This window comes from Bos indicus, chromosome 1 (genome assembly GCF_029378745.1).
Source record: "Bos indicus isolate NIAB-ARS_2022 breed Sahiwal x Tharparkar chromosome 1, NIAB-ARS_B.indTharparkar_mat_pri_1.0, whole genome shotgun sequence".
Taxonomy (NCBI): domain Eukaryota; kingdom Metazoa; phylum Chordata; class Mammalia; order Artiodactyla; family Bovidae; genus Bos; species Bos indicus.
In genome coordinates this window covers 135,601,610-135,627,203 of record NC_091760.1, presented here as the reverse complement: position 1 = coordinate 135,627,203, position 25,594 = coordinate 135,601,610, and positions in this window count along the sequence as shown.

Genomic DNA, 25,594 nt, shown 5'->3' with positions numbered 1-25,594 from the left:
TGCAGGCAGCTCCTTTACCAGCTGAGCCACAAGGAAAGCCCAATAATGTATGCCATTCAGTCAAGGATGCTGTGAAGGACTTCTCTTGTGGTCTAGTGGTTAAGAATCCACCTGCTAATGCAGGGGACATGGGTTCAATCCCTGGTCCAGGACGATCCCACATGCCACAGGGCAACTAAGCCCCTGTGCCTGCATTGTTACAGGCTTAGTAGTGCAACGTTTAGACAAATGTTACCATAAAGTGAAACGTTTAGACAAATGTTACCATAAAGTGTAACATTTAGACAAATTTTACCATAAAGCTATAAAACAAACTTGGACAGAATGAAAACACATAGAGCATGTTCTGTGACCACTCTGCAATTATTCTAGAAGTTGACAACAGTAGAAGATAACTAGAAAATTTTATTTTGATATTAATGAATACATTCCTAAATAACTGATGGTTTAAGGAATCATAATGGAAATTAGAAGGTATTTTGACTTTACTAATAATGAAAATGGTAAATAAAACTCATGTGATCCAGCTGAAGAAGTATTTAGAAGAAAAGGTAATGACTACAATACATATATTAAAAAAGAAAAAAACACCTAAAATAAACTTTTAAATGTAGAAAAAGTACAAAGCAAATCTAAATAAATGTAAAGGAATAAAGGCATTTATGAAACAGAGATGCAATAGTGAGGATCAGCAAAGCCAGAAATTTACTATTTGAAAAGATTTTTAAAATTGAACTCTGATAAAACCTGTCATTAAAAGAACACACATGCACCCAATATCATGAATAAAAAAGTGAAACAATTACCAATGCTACAGACATTAAAAATATAAGAAAATAATATTATAAATAGGGCTTCCCTGGTACCTCAGCTGGTTAAGACTCTGCCTACAATGGAGGAGAGCCCCGTTCAATTCCTGGGTTGGGAAGATCCCCTGGAGAAGGGATAGGCTATCCACTCCAGTATTCTTAGGCTTCCCTGGTGGCTCAGATGGTAAAGAGTCAACCTGCAAGGGAGAGATCTTCCCTGGGTTGGGAAGATCCCCTGAAGGAGGGCATGGCAACCCACTTCAGTATTCTTGCCTGGAGAATCTCCATGGACAGAAGACCCTGGCAGGCTACAATCCACAGGGTCACAAAGAGTCAGACATGATGGAGCGACAATATCATGAATAAAAAAGTGAAATAATTACCAATGCTATAGATATTACAAATAAAAGAAAACAATATTATAAATATTTTGTATACATTTGAAACATGTTATAGAGAAGTTGCTAGGGAAAACACAACTAAAGAATGATAGAAAGCTAAATATCATCGACTTCAAAAGAAATTGAATCAGTAATCAAAGATCTTATCACAAAGAAAAATCTAGATACAAGTCACTTCAACACTGTTTACAATTATTCAATTAGTAATTAATTGAATAATTTTTCAATTAGTAATTAATTGAATAATTTTTCAATTAGTAATAATTATTCAATTAGTAATTAATTAAATACTTTCAATCATACATGAACTCTTCTAGAGAATAGAAAAGAAGGAATCTCTCCAATACATTTTTCCTTGTGGGGGCTCACATCAAAACCTTAATGCCATAATCTAACAAAGAAAGTATCAGAACAAAAACTTAGAAACTATCATCACTCATGAATATATTTTAGAATTATTTTTAAAATGTTATATTGAATACAATAATATATAAAAAGAATACAGCATCAAGTTGTATTCACTCAAGGTATACAAAATTGGTATATTATTACTACAGAAAATCAATCAATTAATTTGCCACATAAGAGATTGAAGAGTATGAGGTCCATCAATACATTATGTATTGTATTGCTGTGATGGCTGTAGAACAATATAAGGTATTAGCATTAATAAGAAAGTTTAGTTAGCTTGCTGGGTATAAATTCAATATAAAAAATCAACATTCCTTCAGCAAGGTTGCTGGATACAGTATCAACATACAAAAATCAATTGTATTTCTATAAACTTGCAATAAAGTCTGAAAATGAAATTAAGAAAACAATCCAATTTACTCCATCATCAGAAAGAATAAAATACTTCAGAATAAATCTGACAAAATAAATGCAAGACTTGTATATAGAAAACTACAAAACATTGTTGAAAGATTTAAAGAAGTTTTCAATAAATGGAAAGTGATCCCATGTTCCTGGATTGGAAGACTTCATATTGCTCAGATGAAAATATCCCCCAAATTGACCGGTAGATTCAATGTAAACCTAATCTTAACTCCTAGCTGGGGTTTTCTTTTCTTTTTCAGAAATGACAAACTCATCTTAAAAGTCATGTGGAAATACAAGGGATATAGAATATCCAAAATAATCTTGAGAAAAGTATAAAGTTGAAAGACTTAAACTTTCTAGTTTCAAAACTTACTACAAAGCTACAGTAACCAAGACAGTATGGTGCTGGCATAAGGATAGGCATATGGATTAATGGAACAGAATTGAGAGTCCAGAAATTAACCCTAACAGTTATAGTCTCTACATGTTCACCTATTCTGAACATTTCATATAAATGAAATCATTTAACATGTGGTCTTCGGTGACTGGAGTCATCATTTAACACACTGTTTTCATGGTTCGTCCATGTTGCAGCATATATCAGTATTGCATTCTTTTTTACAGCTGAATAATATTTTGTTCTATGAATATACCATGTTTTGTTTATCTAGTCATCATTTGATGGACATTTTGGTTATTTGCACTTCCAGATATAATGTAGAGAATTTAGAAGTCATCACCCTCATCCCTACATAAGAAAAAAAGCTAAACAAATGGAAAATCAACAACTCTTCTTAGAGCCACAGAAAATTGAAGTCATAGGGCAAACTGTTTCCCTGAAAACTAGAGAAACAGATGGATACAGAGACCCATATCTCACCAGGAGAATCCCAGGAGCAGAAGTCAGTACGATAAAAATATAAATTACAATTGACAGATTGCTGGAAGCTCAGCATAGACAAGCTTGAGAGCTAAAAACTCTGAAGGGGGCAGTCATGGGGATTCCCAACACTTTTATCACTTTCAGGAGCCTCTCAACCTCTCATGTAAAGATTTGAGAAGTTTCCCCTTGTGCTTCTGGCAGAGGAGGGGGAAAAGTAAACATTTTAAAATATGCCCAGAGTCCTCTCTTCTCCTTGACATGGCCTACCCTCAAGGGAAACTATTTTATCAAAGCCTGACTGACTTGAGTTTTGCCCAAGTCTAACCAACCTGAGGAAAGGACACTGTTCAACTCCAGTCTCCTCTGACCTTGCTGTACTTAAAGGGTGAGGGAGCTGAGGAGCACTTGTGATGCCCAGGAACACGGGCCTATTAAAAGACTGAAATCCAATGATAGAGTGTGTCCCCTCCCCTACCTCCGTCCACATCCTGTACAACAGGGATAACAGCTAAAAGATTGCAAACCTCAGATGCTATTTAAGAAGGGGTCTCTTGGGAAACTCAGTGACACCAGGGCAGACAAAAACAAGAACACTAGAAGAAAATTTAGCCTCTGACCATAGCTCCAGCTAGCAGTGAACACAGCCTAATTCCTAGCCAGACAAATGTAAAAGATTCCACTAATACTCTATTTGTTCCTTTTACACTGTATTTCACATTCAGCTTTCAACAAAAAATTGCAAGCCTTGCTAAAAGGCAAAAAAAAAAAAAAAAAAAAAAAGGACTGAAGAGACAAAGTATCAGAATCAGACTCAAATATGGCAGAGATTTTGGAATTATCAGGCTAGGAATTTAAAATAACTGTGATTAATACACTGGGGGCTTTAATGGGGAAAAAATGGACATGTAGGAACAGATGGGTAGTGTAAGCAGAGAGCTGGAAACTCCAAGATAGAACCTAAAGGAAATGCCAGAGATGAAAAGCACTATTAACAGAAATGAAAAAATGCCTTTGATGGGCTCATCAGTAGATTGCACATGACTGAGGAAAGAACTAGTGAGCTCGAAAATATTTGAGTAAAAACTTCCTAAATTGAAAAGCAAGGAGGAAAGGAAGGAAGGAAGAATATCCAAGAATTGTGGGACAATTACAGAGGGTTGATGTAATAGCAATAACAGAAGGAGAAGAAAGAAAGGAATAGAAGTATTTGAAGTAAAAGGATGTCCAGTCTCCTTACTTTGATTTCTAGATTCATGAATTCCCAATCAAAATGTTCAATAGGCTGGTTTTCTTTGTTTGTTTTTCTTTCTTTTAGTGAAACTGACAGGTTGATTCTAAAATACACGGGGCTAAGAGCCAAAGAATCTAAAGGAAAACAAAATGGAAAATCTTGCCCTATCAGATATTTAAGACACTACAAAGAGATAGTAGTACAGACAGTGTGAATACAGTGCTCATAGGAAAAGGAGGACGTCAAGGCTGTGTACTGTCACCCTGCTTATTTAACTTACATGCAGAGTACATCATGAGAAACGCTGGGCTGGAAGAAGCACAAGCTGGAATCAAGATTGCCAGGAGAAATATCAGTAACCTCAGATATGCAGATGACACCATCCTTATGGTAGAAAGTGAAGAGGAACTAAAAAGCTTCTTGATGACAGTGAAAGAGGAGAGCAAAAAGGTTGGCTTAAAGCTCAACATTTAGAAAATTAAGATCATGGCATCTGGTCCCATCATTTCATGGGAAATAGATGGGGAAACAGTGGAAACAGTGTCAGACTTTATTTTTCTGGGCTCCAAATCCAAAATCACTGCAGATAAATCACCATCTATTCCCCATCTATTTCCCCTGAAGTGATGGGACCAGATGCCATGATTGCAGCCAGGAAATTAAAAGACACTTACTCCTTGGAAGAAAAGTTATGACCAACCTAGACAGCATATTAAAAAGCAGAGACATTACTTTGCCAACAAAGGTCTATCTAGTCAAGGCTATGGTTTTTCCAGTGGTCATGTATGGATGTGAGAGTTGGACTGTGAAGAAGGCTGAGCACTGAAGAATTGATGTTTTTGAACTGTGGTGTTGGAGAAGACTCTTGAGAGTCCCTTGGACTGCAAGGAGATCCAACCAGTCCATCCTAAAGGAGACCAGTCCTAGGTGTCCATTTGAAGGACTGATGCTGAGGCTGAAACTCCAATACTTTGGCCACCTCACGCGAAGAGTTGACTCATTGGAAAAGACCCTGATGCTGGGAGGGATTGGAGGCAGGAGGAGAAGGGGACGACAGAGGATGAGATGGCAGGATGGCATCACCAACTCAATGCACATGAGTTTTGGTGAACTCTGGGAGTTGGTGATGGACAGGGAGGCCTGGCGTGCTGTGATTCATTGGGTCGCAAAAAGTCAGACACGACTGAGTGAACTGAACTGAAACACAGATCAATAGGCTAGTTTCAAGACAAAGTTAGCACTACAGAACAATGGAGAATGGCCTCTTTGATAAATTATTCTGGATTTATCTATAAAATCCTCATATGGAACACAAATGAAGCTCAACTCCTATATCAAACCATGCAAAAAGTCAATTTCAGGTGGACTATAAACCTAGATGTAAAATGAAAACAATAAGGTTTTTAGGAAATAATAGGTGGTGCTAGTGGTTAAAAAAAAATACCTACCTTACAGTGCAGGAGCCATAAGAGATAGGGTTGGATCCCTGGGTCGAGAAGATCCCCTGGAGGAGAAAATGGCAACCCACTCCAGTATTCTTGCCAGGAGAATCCCATGGACAGAGGAGCCTGGCGGGCTACAGTCCACAGGGTCACAAAGAGTTGGACACAACTGAAATGACTTAGCATGCATGCACTGAGGAATTGTTTCTAACTGTCGGATGAAAACTTTATTTTAGAATAAGGCACAGAAAGCACTACCACAAAAGCAAAGACTGACAAAATTTGACTACATTAACGAAAAGAATTTGGTTATCAAAAGATGCCCTTAAGGCAGTGAAAAGGAAAGTACAGAATAGGAGAAAATATTTGTAATATTTTCTGACAAAGGGCTTTATATCTGAGAAACAAAGGATTCCTATCATTTATTTATCTAATTAAAAAGTCAGACAAATAGAAACATGAGCTAAAGGGTTGAAGAGATATTTAAAAGAGAATATCCAAGTGACCCAAAAAGAGACAGAAAAGTGTTCATCCTCATTAGTAATCACCACAGTGAGACACTATACCCCATGTGACTGGTTGGAATGCAAAAATTTCACAAAACCAGAGTGATATAGACCACCAATGCAAAGTGGACTATGAAAAGATCAAGTTGCAGAACAGGAGACATACTAAAGAAATATGATAACCTGTGATGGGAAATATCAAGGCCATGCTGGTATAATTTATTGGCTTACAGCTAGTCTGCCTAACTGCAGAGCCATTATGCATGTGAGTGCAAATTCTAATGAAAACAGCACTTCAAGAAATTGGCCCAGGTCTTGGAAGCAACATCTGAAGGCTAAGGTGGAGAGTCTGAAATTCCTTCCCATGAATTCTCCCAGAGCCCCTGATTCAGTCCCATGAAGAGTGTGGAAGTTCCCCTGACGTGGGCACCAGGGGAGGCCCCTTCGGTCTTCGCCCCAGGCACTGAGATGAGCCTTTCACGGTGGAGGGGGCACAACCAGGACAAGGTGAGCGTTTACTGGGCTTCCCAGCTGGTGCTAATGTTAAAGAATCTGCCTGCCGACGCAGGACATGCAGGTTCAATCCCTGGGAAGATTCCCTGGAGAAGGAAATGGCGATCCACTCCAGTATTCTTGCCTGGGAAATCTCATGAACAGAAGAGCCTGACAGGCTGCAGTCCATGGGGTCACACAGAGTCAGACACGACCGAGCACACACATGCAAGTCTTTTATCAATTGATCAAAATCAATTTATTCTCTAAGCAATACTCCTCCTCAAAATGTGTGATGAGTTAATGATTGTTGTTAACTGAAGCATAATAAGAGACGGGCTGGCTTTCATTCCTTTAGGCAGGCTGAGGCAATTTGTAAAGAAACCAAAGGAACCACTTGATTTGCACTTCAATCCAATCAAATATGCAACTTGCAATGTATCTGGTATATTCTTATCTCTTCCTAAAAGTGAGGTTTTGAAACTCTGCTGGAGTTTTAAAACTCTGCTGGAGGTTTCCTACTTTTGGAAACAAGGGATAAATGCGGACTTCCTGACAGGACCTGGACCATTAGGAGGCAAAGAATTCTATTAATAGTTTGGGTAAGAGAGCAGAGAAAGGCCAACTGAGGTTGGAGAGGACTTCCCACAGCATAGGATGTGATGGGCACTCAGGGAACGGTGGTGGTGGTGTTGGGATGGTGTGGATCGTTCTGAGGATGGCAGGGGGTGGTGGTGGTGGTGGTGGGATTGATATTCGTGATGGTTAATAATGATAGTGGAGGACAACAAAGATGGTGGGGAAGGGCAAGTTGAGGCAGTGGAGGCTGGCGAGGATGCATGGTTGGTGATGATGGTGGTGCAATAGGCTTGATAGTGATGGAAAATCTTTGATCCCTCATAGAAGAATGTGACTGGGCCATCAAGGCCACACAGCTGGGACAAAGAAGCCAGGTTAGACTTATACTACCCTGCTAGGGCTGGGGAGCCAAATCCACGATGAGAAGCTTTATTCCAAGTAAAGGGCAAGCTGTGCACTGTAAAGTTAGTTATTCTGGTGAAGTGGATTGAGGCGCAGCGTCCTCAGGATTACTCAGAAAACTCTCTGGCCAAAAATAGATGAAGAAGAGAGGCTATTCCAATGCACACTGTCTCTCTTCCTTCGTCCAATCAACCCCACGTCCTGAAGATGCTCCCTCCTCCAGCCTTCCCAATGACTCCGTCTCACTTCAGGCCCCATCTTGCTCATAATGACACCCAATTCCCTCTGCTTCACAGTCTATAGTCTTCCAGTCTGTGGCTTTCCACAGCCAGAAACCCAACTCTTTAAGTCCAGAGGCTTACAGAAAGATCTAGAGAGGGAAAGGGGCTCCTTGCGTGGGGGTCATAAGGCACTTGCTGAGGGAGAAATAGTACCTGGTGCCTATTCTGGGTCTCTCCATGAGTTACAAACCTCATAGCCCAAAGGATCTGAGCCGAAGCCTGGAGATTCTAGGGTTTGACTGGGCCTGCCCCACAAGGCCAGTGGCCTCTGAGCAAGCACACCTTCATATTAACTGAAATTGGCTCCTATGTGGCTCCCATGAACCTCTCTGGGCCACACAGAGCCAGCCTGCCTTCAGAGCATGTAGCTGCAGCTGAAAGGAACAGCAAGTTCAGTCCCAGGGCTCAATGGCTGGCGGATGTGATAACATTCTTATCATCAGGAACTGGGATTGCCAGGTTCTCCTATGGCTCAGGTCCAGGGTGGTGAGGTGCATTGGCTCTGGGGAGGCTGGGAATTCTGGGTAGGCAGAAGGCAATCAGCAGCCTCCCTTAAGGTCTAGTTATGCCTTCCCAGGAAGCTTAACCCCTAGACATTTTGGTACTGACATAGATGGAGTCATTTTGGTTTTTGTCCTCAGAAAATTGCATATTTTCAGTGGTATTTATTAAGTATTATAATGAATTTACCTCTTACCTTGAACAAGTGAGACTAAAGAGAATAGAAGCAGAAAACACCTTTATTCCTGCCTCTAGTAAAATCTTCAGTAGGTCCCATGGCTTTCTGATCACTCTTGAATAATAAAAAGCTTGTAGTCTCAAGAATCCTATAATAAATATGACCACTCCAGTGCAATAATCAAATCCTTCTCTTCACTGTCAGCTTCTCTGTCAGTGCATGGAAAACAGTGCTGGTCTGTAAGTGCTTGTGGAATAGATTCTCTGAGCCCCAGTTTCCTGATCTGTGAGAGATATTTCACACTGTGCTGCTTACCTTGTAGAGCTGAGGTGTACAATAGCAGAATAAAGTGACCCCGTGGTGTCTCTAGAACTCTGCATACCATGCTCTCTCTGGGAAGACTCCTCCTAAATCCCCCTTCCTGGCCAGCTCTACTCTTCCTCCTGACTTAGCTCCTGAGAAGCCTTAGATCCTGGGATAACCCAGGCTGAATTTGGGGTTCCTCCTTCATGTTGCCCTCTCTTGGAGCTTGATCACACTGTTTGTGCTTGTGTTTTCTTATCTCCTCTTAGATCCACCACCACAGTCTGCAGTGGTGTTTGCTGAATACACAGAAAGAGAGGGGAAGAGAGGAGTGTAAAATCCCTGATTAATGGTGATGAGAACTTAGCAATGTGAGGCTGGTATCAGATCAGATCAGTCACTCAGTCGTGTCCGACTCTTTGCGACCCCATGAATCGCAGCACGCCAGGCCTCCCTGTCCATCACCAACTCCCAGAGTTCACTCAGACTCATGTCCATCGAGTCAGTGATGCCATCCAGCAATCTCATCCTCTGTCGTCCCCTTCTCCTCTTGCCCCCAATCCCTCCCAGCATCAGAGTCTTTTCCAGTGAGTCAACTCTTCGCATGACGTGGCCAAAGTACTGGAGTTTCAGCTTTAGTATCATTCCTTCCAAAGAAATCCCAGGGCTGATCTCCTTTAGAATGGACTGGTTGGATCTCCTTGCAGTCCAAGGGACTCTCAAGAGTCTTCTCCAACACCACAATCAGCAATAAATGAGAGACAGGAGAGGTAAGGGATGAAAGCAGGAAGAAGAAAGAGGCAGGGTGGGAGAGAAAGGAGAGTGAGGACCAGAGACAGAGCAGCTACCAACTCACAGGCTTCCTGAGGTAGTTCAGGGGGCCAAGGGGTGGGGCCAGCTCATCCCCATCTCCTACTGAGCTGCTGGAGGAAGGAGAAGGTAACAGCATTAGCTGGCTGCTTCCCTTTCCCTGCTCCCCACTCTAGCCCAGCCCTTCTACAGGTGGCCTGTAGGCAGGGGGAGGGGGTAGGATTTAGAATAAGATGATCTCCAAAGAAATTCTCCCATCTTCCTTGCTCTTCCTTTGTTTTCTTGAAACAGAACATTCCTTGGACATTTTCTTTCAAGTTTTGTGTGTGATGATCTGTCTCAGACTCGGTGGAATCTGATTGTCTATCACGTTGGTGACTCAGATGAACTGAAGAGTCCCGTTTTAACACTGATTACACTAGTTTAAAAAATGGCAAAAGGAAATATAAATTACAGCACTAAGAATGGGAGAGGGGCCACCAGAAGAGTTTGAAGAAAATCATATGGGACCATCCTGATGGGCAGAGCAGAGAGGCAGCCAGAGATATAGATGCCTGGGAGGTGAGAACCGCTGCTCATGGGGACCTGGGAAAAGTCAGTGGTCAGAAGTACAGGTACAGAGGTCAGGAGACAGCAGTGAGGAGAAATCAGGGTGAGTCCTTTGCCCACCTGGAAAGAGTTGTGTCCAAGAGAACATCCACTGTATGCTTGCCCTCTGTATTGAAGGAAGAACAGTAGGCCAAGATGGTACCCACCCCAGGCCAAACCAGAGGGTGCCTTATAGAACAAATTAGAATTTTGGGAGAAGGCTGGGAGCTCCTGCAGCCAGTGCTACCATCCCAGGAAAAGGCTTCCCCATTTTATTGAGGACTGGGAGAGAAGTGGCCCTGGCCATGACCCTTAAATGGAATCTTCCCAGTTGATATGCCAAAGGTTCCAACTTGGAGGAGAGGGCTGTTGAAGAAATAGATTCTATGATGGTAGAGAAGATAAATACCAGCCACCTATATTAAAACACAAATCCTTCATTTGCAGGTATAAATGTATAGCCAAGGACCCCCAGATCTTTGAGTAAAACCAACAACCCATAAAAAAAAGAGCTGAGATAAACAAACAGAACCATGAACCCAGAAGAAACAGAGATAGTGTAGGGAATAGAAAATTTAAAAAATCTACTTGGTATCCTCAGGGAGATTTTTAGGAGGTTTTTCTTTTATAGACAAAGAAAAAAAGTCATCAGAAAATAGAAAACAATGAAAATGTTCTTGGAAATTAAAACTGGAATTTTCAAACTTAAGAAATGCAAAGAAGTAGAAGAAATACCTGCAAATGGTAGGTCTCAAAATGTGAAACCCGACTAGCAGCATCAGTATTACTGGGAAATTTTTTAACATGAAAGTTTCTGAGTTCCAGTCCAGACTTACTAAATCAGAAACTAGGGGTGGGGCCCAGCAATCTGTGTGTTTTCACAAGCCTTCCAGAAGATTGGGGTACACCTCAAGTTTGATAATCACCGTGACCTAAGACATAGGAAAAAAAAACAGAGAGGTGAGAAACATGAGAGAAAAATCAAAAGATCTAGAGAATGAATGGAGGAAGAGTCATCGAAAAAGAAAACAGATTTCTGGGGAGTACACAATCAAATACATAATTTCAGAGAATGTCCTTAAACCGAATAAAGATGTAGAACTTTAAATTTGAGAGTCTTCAGAGTTGTATCTTCTCAGAATTGCTGGGAAGATTAGAGCTAGTACATGTAAAGAATGTGTAACATCTCACAGCACAAAGCAAGCACTCAGTAGCTATTATTCCCTTCTTGTTCCTTGGTTACTTGCTATGTGCTCTTCCAGACCTCTCTCTACACCTTTATAGAGTCCTGCTTGTAGTTTATTTTTTTCATAGGTTCATCTTACTGTACATCAGATCAGATCAGTCACTCAGTCGTGTCCGACTCTTTGCGACCCCATGAATCGCAGCACACCAGGCCTCCCTGTCCATCAACAACTCCCAGAGTTCACTCAAACTCATGTCCATTGAGTCAGTGATGCCATCCAGCCATCTCATCCTCTGTCGTCCCCTTCTCCTCCTGCCCCCAATCCCTCCCAGCATCAGAGTCTTTTCCAATGAGTCAACTCTTCCCATGAGGTGGCCAAAGTACTGGAGTTTCAGCTTTAGCATTATTCCTTCCAAAGAAATCCCAGGGCTGATCTCCTTCAGAATGGACTGGTTGGATCTCCTTGCAGTCCAAGGGACTCTCAAGAGTCTTCTCCAACACCACACTTCAAAAGCATCAATTCTTGGGCGCTCAGCCTTCTTCACAGTCCAACTCTCACATCCATACATGACCACAGGAAAAACCATAGCCTTGACTAGACGGACCTTTGTTGGCAAAGTAATGTCTCTGCTTTTGAATATGCTATCTAGGTTGGTCATAACTTTCCTTCCAAGGAGTAAGCATCTTTTAATTTCATGGCTGCAGTCACCATCTGTAGTGATTTTGGAGCCCAGAAAAATAAAGTCTGACACTGTTTCCACTGTTTCCCCATCTATTTCCCATGAAGTGATGGGACCGGATGCCATGATCTTCGTTTTCTGAATGTTGAGCTTTAAGCCAACTTTTTCACTCTCCACTTTCACATTCATCAAGAGGCTTTTGAGTTCCTCTTCACTTTCTGCCATAAGGGTGGTGTCATCTGCATATCTGAGGTTATTGATATTTCTCCCGGCAATCTTGATTCCAGTTTGTGTTTCTTCCAGCCCAGCATTTCTCATGATGTATTCTGCATAGAAGTTAAATAAACAGGGTGACAATATACAGCCTTGATGAACTCTTTTTCCTATTTGGAACCAGTCTGTTGTTCCATGTCCAGTTCTAACTGTTGCTTCCTGACCTGCATACAAATTGTATTTAACAAACAAGATGTTCTCCAAGGTCAGCTCCTCCAGATTTACTTCAATGACTAGGCAGTATCCACACTCCACCTGCCTCTTGTTGATAAGTTTATGTCTACTTTTTTACAGTTATAAATAATGCTGTACTAAGTTTCAGGTCTTTCAGTGAAGGTACCAGTTTCCTTCATCAACACTTGATATTAAAAATGAGTTTAATTCTTGACACATGTTATTAAAAAGAAAAAATCCTCCTGCTGCATTTCACTGCATCTCCTTGACTTCAGAGGGGGTGACCTCTTTCTTGTGTTTGTTGAACATTTATGTTTTCTCTTCTATAAACTTTATGTTCATATTATTCATCTAGTTTTTTTTCATATCAAATTCTTGTATTTATTGTTTCATAGAGTAGGAAAATTAACTTTTTCTTCTCAGTTGGTAAAGAATCCGCCTGCAATGCAGGAGACCCCGGTTCAATTCCTGGGTTGGGAAGATCTGCTGGAGAAGGGATAGGCTACCCACTTCAGTATTCTTGGGCTTCCCTTGAGGCTCAGCTGATAAAGAATCCACCTGCAATGCGGGAGACCCGGGTTTGATCCCTGGTTTGGAAAGACTCCCTGGAGAAGGGAAAAGCTACCCATTCCAGTATTCTGGCCTGGAGATTCCATGGACTGTATATTCCATGGGGTTGCAAAGAGTTGGACACAATTGAGTGACTTTTACTTTCACTTCATGTAACATATTTAAATTTACAGCACAAGGTTAATATTAATTTTTGAGGTGATAACTTTCTAATTTTATTTTTTTTCATATAGATAATTTTTGAAAACTAGCATTTGAATAGTTTTCTTATCCTGAGAAAATGTTGTTTAAATCATTCCCCTGTTTTCACATGTAAATACGCCCATTTCAGGGCTCTCTATTCTGTTTCAGTGATACATTTTTCAAATCCTTAGTAATCTTCCCCACCCTAACCACCATCACTACTACCAATCACCATTATTCTGTATCTTTTCCAAAATATTCTTATCTCTTCTTGAACATTTTTCTCCCAAATTTTAGAATAAGCATGCCAAGTTCATTTTATTTTACACTCACTTACTACTTTTTCAACATTCTCCCTCTGTGTAGATCCAAGTTTTGGACCTATATTATTTTCCTTCCCTCTAGAAGAACTTCCTCAAATATTTCTTGTTTAAAAAGGTCTACTGGCAACAAATTTCCCGAATTTTTGTCAGAGAAAGTCTCTACTTCTCTTTCACTTTTGAAGGAAATTTTGCAAGGTAGGGAATTCTAGGTTGGTGAGTTTGTTTGTTTTTTCTCTTGATACCTTAATTTCACTCCACTGCCTTTTTGTTGAAGTCCGATGTTAATTTTTACCTTTGTTCCTCCGTAGGTAAGGTGTTTCTTCTGTCTTCTTTCAGAATTTTTTTATTTTTGATTTTCAGTACTTTTGAAATGATATGCCTAGTTTTTCTTCTGTTTTTCCTTCCTTCCTTTCCTTCTTTCTTTTTTTAGCATTTATCCTGCTTGATGTTCTCTGAGCTTCTTCCCAGTTCTGTGGTTTAGTGTCTGACAGTAACTTACAAACAAAAATTTTTGTAACACAAACAAAATTTTTCAGTAATTATTGCTTCAAGTATTTCTTCTGTTCCTTACTTTCTCTTCCGCTGGTCCTCCCATTACACGTATACTACACATTATTGTTGTCTCGCAGATCTTGAATACTCTGCTCATTTTTGATTGTTTGCTTTGTCTTTTAGTCTTCGTTCTCTTTGCTTTTCAGTTTTGGAGGTTTCTATTGAGATATTCTCTAGCTCAGATTCTTTCCTCAGTTGCTCCAGTCTACTAATAAGTACACCAAAGGAATTCTTTATTTCTGTCATGCTTCTTATCTCTAGAATTGGTTCCTCTGCTTACATTGCTCATCTGTTTTTGCATGTTGATAATCTATCCATTAGTTTCCTTAGCATATTTGTTGCTCTGAATTTATGGTCTCATAATTCTAATATCCTCCCCACTCCATGTCCAGTTCTGATGTTTGTTCTGTCATTTCAAGCTGTTTTTTGTCTTTTAGTAATGTTTAGTAATGTTTCTTATAATGTTTCTCTTGAAATATCCAACTCTGGTCAGCTCTAGTCTTCCACAAGGGAGAAGGGAAATTCCAAACTCCAGCCCCCTCTACCCATTCTGTCCCACTAGAAGTGCCCCCCCACCCCGCCCAATTCATTTAAAAAGCCCTTGTTTATAACTGCATTGAACCTATTAGTTAATTTGGGAAGAATTGACATGTTTATAATTCTGCATCTCTGTACCCAGGAACATGTTTAACATCTCCTTTTATTCAGGGTTGCTTTTTAAAAAGTTCAGTAACTTCTATAATTCTTGATAGATTTTTATATAAGTCTTGCACATTTTAAGACTTGCTTGTTCCTATTTTGTATAATTGTTTATAAAGCTATTTTTATAAAACTCTTTTTAAAAAGTCAAGTACCCTGTTAATGGTTTTAGTAAGCTATTCTTTACTAGGCCTTTTTTTGGGGGGGGGGGTTGTTTTTGCTTTTTTTCTTACTTCTAATAGTTTGTCTAATAGCTTTATTAGTTCTAATTGTCAGCTGAGTCTCCTGCATTTTCTAGCTACTTGATGAAAAAACCTGGTGATGATTTTTGTCACCCTTCCTGCACCACCACCTGCCTTCCTATATTATTTCTTATTCATGTCTTACTGTATCATGAGATTTTGACAAATAAGGCCTGCAAGAACATGAAGTCACAATCCAAATTTATGGACCACATGAGAAAAGAAACCACCACAAATGAAAGTCAGCAAAAACATGAGCAGCTTGAGACTAAGAAATGTAAGAAATGGAATTAATAGATCCAGATTATTAAAAAGGAATGTGTAAAATGATTAAAGAAACAAAAGGTGTAGTGAAAAACATAAGCAACTACTTACGTAAAAAGAGATTTTTTTTTTCAAAAAAAAAAAAGGATAACTTTGGGAAATGAAAAAAAAGAGACACTGAACTTTAAAACTCAAATTCCATTAGAGAGCAGAACAACTATAATTGAAAAAAAGCTGGTAAATCAGAAGCTAGGTTACAAAAATCTACCCAGAATGCAGTGCAGAAAATTAAAACGAGGAAAAATTTTAAAGAGAGGTTAAGAGACATGAAAAGGGGAATGGGTAGGTAGGCAGGTTTGGTAGCTCAGTCATGTCCGACTCTTGTGACCCCATGGACTGTAGACTGCCCAGCAGCTCCTCTGTCCATGGGAGTCTCCAGGCAAGAATACTGGAGTGGGTTGCCTTTTCCTTCTCCAGGGGATCTTCCCAACCCAGAGATTGAACCTGGGTCTCCTGCATTGCAGGCAGACTCTTCATTGACTAAGCCACCAGGAAAGGGCAATAGGAAAAGACAAAATTAGACTTCAAGATATTTTTTTCCCCTCTTATTGTTAAGGATTAATCTAACACTATACTCTAGTCCTGTATCCACAACTTGGCATTTCCTCCCAGATAACAGGAAGTTAATCAAATGCTTACTGTAGCAAGTGCATTTACACACAAACATATTTTCCTTAGATCTTCTAAAACAATTTCAAGGCTGCTTCCTGGTATCCTGTGCCTAGATGAGAAAGTATATTTGTAACAAAGGTACTGTGTGCTTTCAAATTTTGCTGCATAAATTTTTAAAAAATAAAAAAATAGATCAAGGAATCTAATTCCTGGGTATGAAGGAGTGAGGGAAGGCATTTGTCATGAAGTCACCATGGTGATTGCTGGTGCCTCTCTTCCATGGTAGGTCAGCCAACCATGTCAACTCTTCAGGATGACATTCTAAGTGATGTTTGTGCTGGTGAATTAGAGCAGAGAGTGACGATGTCTAGGTCATGGGTCATTTCCTTAGTGGCTCACTACCACAGGCAGCAGCCCAACCCCAGTAGGCGCCTTGTGGTCTCAAGTCTGGGTCCAGAAGTCAGGGCCATTGGGCCGAGGTTGCTATCACTACTAGAAAAGCAGCTCCAGGGACTCTACCTGGACTGCGCACATGCTTAAATATAGGTTGAGTGAATGCATAAACATATGAGCCAGCACGATGCTATGCAGTGGAAAAGGGACCCCATCAGTGGGTCTCATGCAAAAACTTCGTACACATGACCATCTCGCCCAGTAGATTGCACTAAGTGCATTCCATTCTTCTGTTTCTTTCAGGAGGGTGTGTCTTAGAAAACAACCTTGTCTCTCACATACCTTCCTCCAAGGCTTTTGAATACATTTAGATTTTTTTCTGCCAGTAGGAACTCTTAGAATAATGAATTCCATATGTGCATATTTCTCAGTGGGAAGATTACCTTTATTTGGTCAGTAAAAATTTACTCTTTGCTCCAATAAATCATTATATTTCATAAGCCCTAAGTGCTAGAAGAAGTTGCAGACAAGAGGGTGGAGTGATCCTTCATCACTTAGGAAGCTTACAATGTAACAGACTCCAAAATATATATCTTTGCTATGCATCCATATTTGTTATCGGAAAACATTTCTCATACCAGTTTTTCAGAATGCTTGAAATAAATGCTTGAGTGATTTTCAAAAAAAAGAAAAAGAAGGTTAACTCTGGCAGCCAAGGTAACAGTGGGAAGGAAATGGAGGGGGAGGGAGCAGAAGGTACAGGAGAGGTTGGCCTACAGACAAGACACTCTTAGGAGGATGGGGGCTGGAGCAGGCTTGGTCAGAGAGATCCAAAATTCTGCCCCTGGTTGACTCAGTAAGAACCACAAGAGAAGGAGTGAAAGTGGCTCCCTGGTCATGCCCTGATGGAGGACCGAAAATGAGGATGAGTTTTGTGTTGTCTGTGTTGGTTTGAGGTAGTTGAGTAACATCCAGGTGGGAATGCCCAGGAAGAGATATTCAAAAAGGCCTAGACCAGAGCTCCAGGTGGGGGCAGGGGGTGGCTTGGCATGGAGCAGTTATCTGAGGATAGATGGAACCACAGAGTAAGACAATGGAGAGAGAAGGCTGGGCTAGGAGCCTCAGGAAGTTCCACATTTAAGTGAATGGGAGAGAAAGGAGCCTGAGTAGAAGGCTAAAGAAAGAGGAAGAAAGGGCCCAAGAGAGAAGCACTGAGGGAACAGTGTTTTGAGCAGGGTGATGTGGCTGAGGGGTCAGGAGGAGGACACTGAGTCTTGCTGCTTCAGGAGCATTGGAACCTGCTGAGGGAGGCATCCCAGAGAATAGACACTGGTCACAGGTTGGGGTGCTGACACCTGAGCAAGCCAAGAGATGGCCCAGGGGTGCTTGAGCCGCCTCTTCCTGTGATGCTACCCAGCAGGGGGCACTGAACGGAGAGCAGAGGGACGTCTGGACAGAGGAGGGGCCATTAGAGACGGGAGAATCACAGGGGATGAAGACCACCCTGAGAGAGGACCCAGGGCGGGAGGGGACAGTAGTGTTGGGAAGAGCGAGAGATGAGAAAGCTCTTCTGAGAAAGGGGAGGGGCATCCGAGAAACACGAGAAGGATTTTCTCCTAGGGCTAAGTCAGGGAGCTGCCGGGAAGGGTCAGCAGGAGGGAGAAGGTAAGATGAGATGGGAAGACAAGCAGGGCCAGAGGGAAGGAGAGGACAGTCGTGGGACACCAGCTGGACAGACCATACACAAAGTGGGTCCAGACAAGTGAGGGAGAGCTAGACTTCTGAGAGGTGCCCTGGCCTAGCCTGCAGCTTTGAAAAGGAGCCCAAAGTCATGCCATGGTCAGTCTTCCTTTTTCCTGAGCCCCAGGGAACTCAAGGCTTCCAGGTGACCACCCAGACAGTGGTGGCTTCTTTTCTGGGAGCACTCCAGCCCAAAGGTCCTCTGTCTAGTATAACCTGGCCTTGCTGTGTTTCTGTGGTTTCCTCCCTTCACTCACAGCTTCCAGGGGAAGGAGGTGATACTTCCTGTGCTATTCCTTCTGGAAATCCAACCCAGGCTTTTGGGGCCCAGAGATGTTCTGGAGAATCAAGTTGTGCCATACTTGCCCACTGGGATGATCCAATGGGCCTTCAGCTCAGACAGCTGGGAGGACTATGGCCTGAAGTAAGGGAGGCTGGAGGGCAGCTTCGTTAGGAAGGGGTTGAAGTGTTCCAGCAGGAGTAATGGAGGCCCGGACAACAAGGTTGGTGAAGGAGTGGAGAAGTGGTGGCGGCAGAGTCGGGGGTGGGGGGTGGGCATGGAGGGTGCAGGGGCACATTTTAGAAGGAGTAGATTGAATACGGGGGTGAGAAAAAGAGAGGAACCAAGGCTGGTCTCTCAAACTAAGTGGCACTGAATGTTGTCATCTGACCAGCAGACTTCCTAGCAAGAAAGGTACTAACGACTGCATGGCAGCCCAGAGGGTTTTCCACAAAAGAGCAGGGGTCTGTTTTCCTGAGAGGGCCAGAGGGTGGGCAGGGCCCATCGCTGAGGGCTTGAGAGGGGCCACTTCTCCTGCACAGTCATGCAGGGACTTCCCTGAAAGGTTCAGGATCAAAGTTTCTGAGCCAACTCTGGGGAGGCTGGGGGAGGTCCAGCCTCGTGGGACCACCTCAGGCCTGTGCCCTCAACTTCTCCCAGTTCCTGCCCTGGGTGCAAACATGCTGTGTGGGCTGGGAGGCCAGGCTAGACTCCGCTCACCATCCTAGGAAGAGAACTGACCTAACGTGATACAGCTTCCTACAAGATGGACATTTTTGGTTTTTATCTCTGGGAAATGGAACATTTGTTTCGCAACAAACAGATTTTTGTATAGAAAGAACTGGATTTGCAAATAAAAGTTTTAATAAAAATGGGGGGAGTGGGGGAGGAGGTCAGCCAGACCATTTCTAGCTGATGCCATAAATGATCTCCTTACCGTGAGGATGAGGCTCAGCCTCAGGGTGTGTGTGCAAAACTGCAGTCAGACTCTGGGACCTCAGTGGTCTGAGCTACTGGGTTTAGAATATAGGCTCTCCTCACACCAGTCAGAAAACCAAACTCCAGGACAGAACTGATGGCCACTCAGACGGACAAGGGCCATGCATGTCCATGTAACCCACACACTAGCCCTTAGCAGCATTCCAATCCCACAGGAGTGGCTTGAGCAGTTCTCTCTTAGAACAGGAGCCACTGCCCCTCCAGGGATCACCCCACAACTCTGGAGATGCTGGCGATGCCCTCCCCTAGAGTTCAGGCTTTACTGGTTTTACTGGGCCCTGGGGTAAGGCTCTGTGGGGCTGGAAACCTGGGGGTGCCTCAGCTTCAGAGCCTTTCCTCTCATATACACTGTACCATAACTGGCTGGTTATCTGCCCTGCACCCCCTCTTCTGTCCTCCCCTGCCACCCACACCAGACTGTGAGAACAAGATGTCTTCCTAGCTTTCTCCATTCCCAGGGACTGGCAGAGCTCCTCAGTGTTCTTGTGGAAGGAACAGACCAACAACCCAATACTCAGCCAGCTCATCCCATCCCTTTGGTACAATAAAAACTTTATTCCTAAGGTGAGGACAAACAACTTGTATCTCCCTAAAAGCCCCTCTTACACCCAAGGCCTGGCAAGACAACAAGGCAATGAGGAGCTTGCCTTTCTTCCCATTACTGTGCCCATGGCCACAGCCGCAGCACTGAGCCCAGCACGAGAAGCAGCCGGGCTAGCTGTGGGTCTCCTTCTGTTCTCCTGCACATGACTGGTTGGCTGATGGCAGGTAGCACACAAGTTAGCTATGCTGTGGCATGCAAAGATGAGATGGGCAGGGCCAAGCAGATGGCCTGTCTTCGAAATTTGACATGAACATAAGCAAAGAAACTGCCAGTTAGTTACAGATGTGCGGTGTGTACACAGAGGGCTGGAATGGCCAAACTGGCCATATGCAAGCTTCAGTTATAAACTATAAATAAGAGAGGAGGAAGCTAGCTGGTACCCAGACAGAAGCCAAGAGGAGGCTTTAAAATTCTAGGGTTCAAGAACAGCCTCTTGGATAAGGGAAACAAAAGCAAAAATAAAGAAATTGGACTACGTCGAACTAAAAGCTTTTGCACAGCAAAGATTATGATTAACAAAACAAAAAGGCAGCCTGTGAATGGGAGAGGATATTTGTAAACCATAAGTATGATAAGGGGTTAATATCCAAAATATAAAAAGAACTCATACAAGTCAACATCCAAAAAACAACCCAATTACAAAATGGGCAGAGAACCTGAATAGACATTTTTCCAAAGACATAGAAATGGTCAACAGAGACAAGAAAAGATGCTCAGCATCATTAACTGTCAGGGAGATGCAAACCAAAACTACAATGAGATAGTACCTCACATCTGTCAGAATGGCTATAATAAAAAAGATCACAAATAACAAGTGTCGGCAAGGATGCAGAAAAAAGGGACCCTTCATGCACTGCTGGTGGGAATGTAAATTGGTGCAGCAGCTACTACGGAAAAGAGTACAGAGGTTCCTCAAAAAATTAAAATTGAACTACCATACAACCCAGCCATTCTACTTCTGGTATTTTTCCAAAGGAAACAGAAACACTAATTTGAAAACATATATGCATCCCTGTGTTCACTGCAGCATTATTCACAATAGCCAAGATATGGACGCAACTGAAATGTCCATCCATAGATGAATAAAGATGTGGTGCATACACACACACACGAATATTGTCCAGACATAAAAAAGAATATCTTGCCATTGCAGCAACATGGATTATACTATGTGAAAAAAGTCAGAAAAAGATAAATACTATGTGAATTCACTTACATGTGGAACCTGAAAAACAAACAAACGAACAAGAGAAACAAACTACAGATACAGAGGACAAACAGATGGTTGCCAGAGGGGTGGGCAGTGGGAGTGGTGAAAAAAAAAGGTGACTGAAATAATGCATGTTAAGCCGCTTGACTGTGGTGATCATTTCAAAATGTATATTTATATGACACCATCACATGTATACCTTAATCATATACAACTTTTGTCAACAAAACTAAAGAAAATTTTTTTAAATTAAATTTTAAAAGGACAGTCTCTTGGGAGAGATGAAATGTGTGGTGGTTTCTGCAGGTGAGGCTTTACCTAGATGGAAGGGAAGTATGGTGCGGTGCACATTTACAGGAAGGGAGAGAATGGGAGAAGTCACATAAAGGGTGTATGTGTCAGAACAACTGGCTTCGTGTGGTGGGTAGAAAGCAAGGGAAGGGAAGAAGGTGCATGTGAGCAGAGGGCAAGCCCAGATGGTGGAGGGTCCTGTGTGCTGGTTGCTGTGCAGGGTTGAATATGCTCTGGGTGGCCTCACCTCTGGGCACCACCATGTCACCATGTCCCCCTCCCAAAGCCATGGCTCCCCCATCCCCCAGAACTAAGCCACTTCTAGACCCAACATCAAGCCTACTCAACCCACAAAACACCAACTCCTATTCCAACCACTTACTACTTAATCTCACATCTACTCTGCAGCCTCTTTGATGCAAGCCTCCAGGCCCTTAATATCCTGGCCTAACTACTTTGCCCAGCTGGGACTCAGCTGACCATGTGAAATAGATCTCACCAACACCTGAAGCTTTCTCACACTGCTGCCCTTACGCCTGTCCAGAAAAACTACAATCCTTCATCAACCCCACATTCAGCCTTCATTCCTATGGTGGGCTCCGAGCTGGCCCCTAAATCTATTCTCTTCTCCCACAATAGTGGAGTTTCATTTGGGAATGGTGGAGTTTAGTTTAACTAGACCCATTTCCCAGAATTCCTTGCAGCCGGGTGTCTAAGGTCCCACCAATGGAATGTAAACAGAAGTGATGTGCACAACTTCCCTCTCTCTTACCTGAAAGGAAACTATTTGCTTTCCACTTCTGCTCTCAGGAGCTGGAACACTGATGTGGCCGAGACCTGGCTGTGGCTACACTAGCAGTCGATGGAATGGTGGAACAAGACAGAAGGACTGAGGACCCTGAGAGGTTCTGGAAAATGAGTCACTCCACTCTCCTCCCTTTGGATTGCAACATGAGAGAAAATCAATGTTTATCGTATTTAACCCACTCCTTGTTATACAGATTCAAGTACAGTCAAAAGTGTGCAGAACAATGCTGTAACCGATCAGGGCAGTCCTGTCTCCAGGCCTCAGCTAAGATCCACCTTCACTTGATTCTGATCGGCTCCCTTGCGAATTTCCCGTAGTAAAAGCTTCCAGCTCTCATGTTTATCAGGCCCCCATCTGACTTTCACTCTCAACAATCCTGTCCCTTATGCACGACAAATGTGGAGATGAGCAAGCAGGGTCCACCATGTCCCACGCACCCATGCAATACTCTCCTCTATCCCAGTGGGTGGAGTCCTTTTCCCTGGGCTCCGATCAGACTCCCTGGATGGAATTCACAGCTCCACCACATACTACTTGTGCAACCCACCTCAGCATTCCTTTCCTCCACTGCAAAATGGAGATGACGGTACTACTTAATAGGAGATAACTGAGATAATGCCCCGTGTTAGTCAGCAATGGCCACCAGCCACTAAAACAAATGTGACCACACCACCTTTGATGGAGGCCTTTCACTGAATCTCCATCACCTACAAAACTCAGTCTAAACCTTGCAATAAATGAAGTCCTTCATGACACAGTGGCCATTTACCCCAGAAATCTTTCTTGCCATTTTTCCTTGAATGTTATGTTCCAAAAATACCAAAACTGCCCACAGATCTAAAAAAATAAAACATTCACTAACTAGACAGACAGATATTAAAATGCCCACTTTTGGAATATTAGTGACTACTCCAATATTAGTGTCTACTCCCCTTGCTGGAAAAAAAAAACCACCCAATCCCTAAAAATCACCATGAGAAAAAGCCTATTTTTTATCCTGTGTCTGGGAAGTGATACTGAATTCAGTTTCCTAAAATAGAAGTTAGGATATTCATTTTTCAGCTCTAAAGTGTGATGATATCATCAGCTCTACGCTAAGATGACTTGGGGAGGGGAAGCAATCTTTCCATCTACTTTTAAATCTTATTCTATTGTTTACATACATTTGAAATGTTGCCTCCTGTGGAAAGGGAAGGATGTTCCTTTCAGAGGGACATGACACATGCATCTGATGTTGAGGCTGGCAGTAAGATGGCCAAGGTGGCCAGCAAGCGCTGTGGGGACGGGGCAGGCCCTCAGGGCAGAGCCAGCCCCAGGTTTCCACAAAGCCCAGCGGTGCCTGGCTGCAGCCTTCTGTCTCTTCCTCTTCCTGCCTTCCCAGAAGAGGCTGGAAGGACCCCCTAGGGAGTACTTATCCCGAGACAAGAGTCTGATGAACTGACCAAGAATGCCTGGCAGGTCAAATAAAGCTGCCCTCCTTTCAGTCAGGTCATCTTGTGGGTATCTAAGAGGCGGGGAAAGATCAAAGGCCAGAGGGACACTGCCTAGAGATTCCAACACAAAACTTAAAACACAGTTTTATCAAGACACTGCACTTGCTGATGAAGAGATTACGGTCAAGTCAAACCTATTTTGGCCTGAGCAGGTAAGAGTTAGATGAGCTTCATTCAGAATATGAAGTCCAGCACTTTTCTGGGGCCAGGGCCTATGACCAATTCCTCCTCGAGTCCACCAGTGTCCAGAATGTCCTGTTCTCTGAGTTATGCAGACAACATCTAAGATGTTCTTTAGATGTATATTAAGTAACACTGTCACCAAATACTTTCAATTCAAAATTAACAAACCTTACATGAATGCAAATAGTCTTTAAAAAGCATATAAAATATAGTCCAATAAATTCACATGATATTTCATTAAATGAATAAACAAATGTTTAAGCTCTTTTACTAAGAATTTTTATGGACAGACAGCTAATCCCAAAGGCTCTAGGTAGTGAGACTGAAGCTAGAGGAAAGGCACCTGGTGGGAAATACTGCAGGCCAAACACTGAGAACAAAAATATCCCTGCAAGGCCAAACCTATAAAGTGGCGGCAGAATTATGGACTGGTGGAAAATAGTAGGGCTGAGGCCAAAGGAACAGCAGTCATGATGGAATAGTAGGGTTTTCTGTATATAGAGGCTCAAATGTTAGGCAGTTGTCCGGATCTGGCTTTCTCAAGTAACAGCAGCACTCACCAACCCAAAAACAAGCTGACTGGGCCGTCCTTACACTGGGCAAGGCTTTACAACCACTGTACTTCCTCTCATACTGACAGAACTCTGAAGCAGTGATACTGCTGCTAAAGGAGCCCAGGGACCAGCCCCCTTACCCCATTTCTGCACAGGGGCAGACATTGCTAGCTGCCCACCAACAGCCATCCCTACTTTCTTACCAATGGAAGGTAAATCTTGTTCAATATATGTGCTCAAATGTGCATAAATTGATGAATAGTATATGTTTACATACATGCACGCATACATACACACATATACATACATATATATTCATTACAATGAAAAATTTTGCATAAAATTTTGCATAAAAAGAAAGTGAATATGCTAACATACGCATGAACCCCAAAATGTTATGCTACATGAAAGAAGTTAGACGTAAAAAGTTAAATGTTATATGATACCATTTCCATCAGAGGTCTAGGACAGGCAAATCTAAAGAGACGGAAAACACACTTGTGGTTGCCGAGGGCAGGGTAGGAATGGAATTAGGAGTAACTGCTGATGGGTATGTGGTTTCTTTCTTTTCGCATTGGTAAAAATCAATTCAATTGTGGTGATCACACAAGTCTATGAATATACTGAAAATCAGGGTTGTACACTGGAAGGGTGATATGTGAATTAAATCTCAATAAATCTTTGAAAAAAATCCAACAAAACTTTATTTCCCAAGATGGTGGACTGCTGGGGTGTCCATGTGCTACAGCTCTGGCCAGTAAGATGCTGGTCGAAGTATACTACGGGTAAGTTGTCTCCTCAAGAAAAAGACTCAACTAACTCATGCCTTTTGCCTTTCATCCTTCTCTCATCTTTCTGCCTACTACAAATCTAGGCCTCGGGGGTCTCTCACAACAAAAACATGTTGAAGCTGACAGAGTAGCCAAAACGGAGGTAGTGGGTAACGGGTGATATCCTGGGATCCCTGCACCAGCTCTGGCTTCTCTCTCTAGTTGT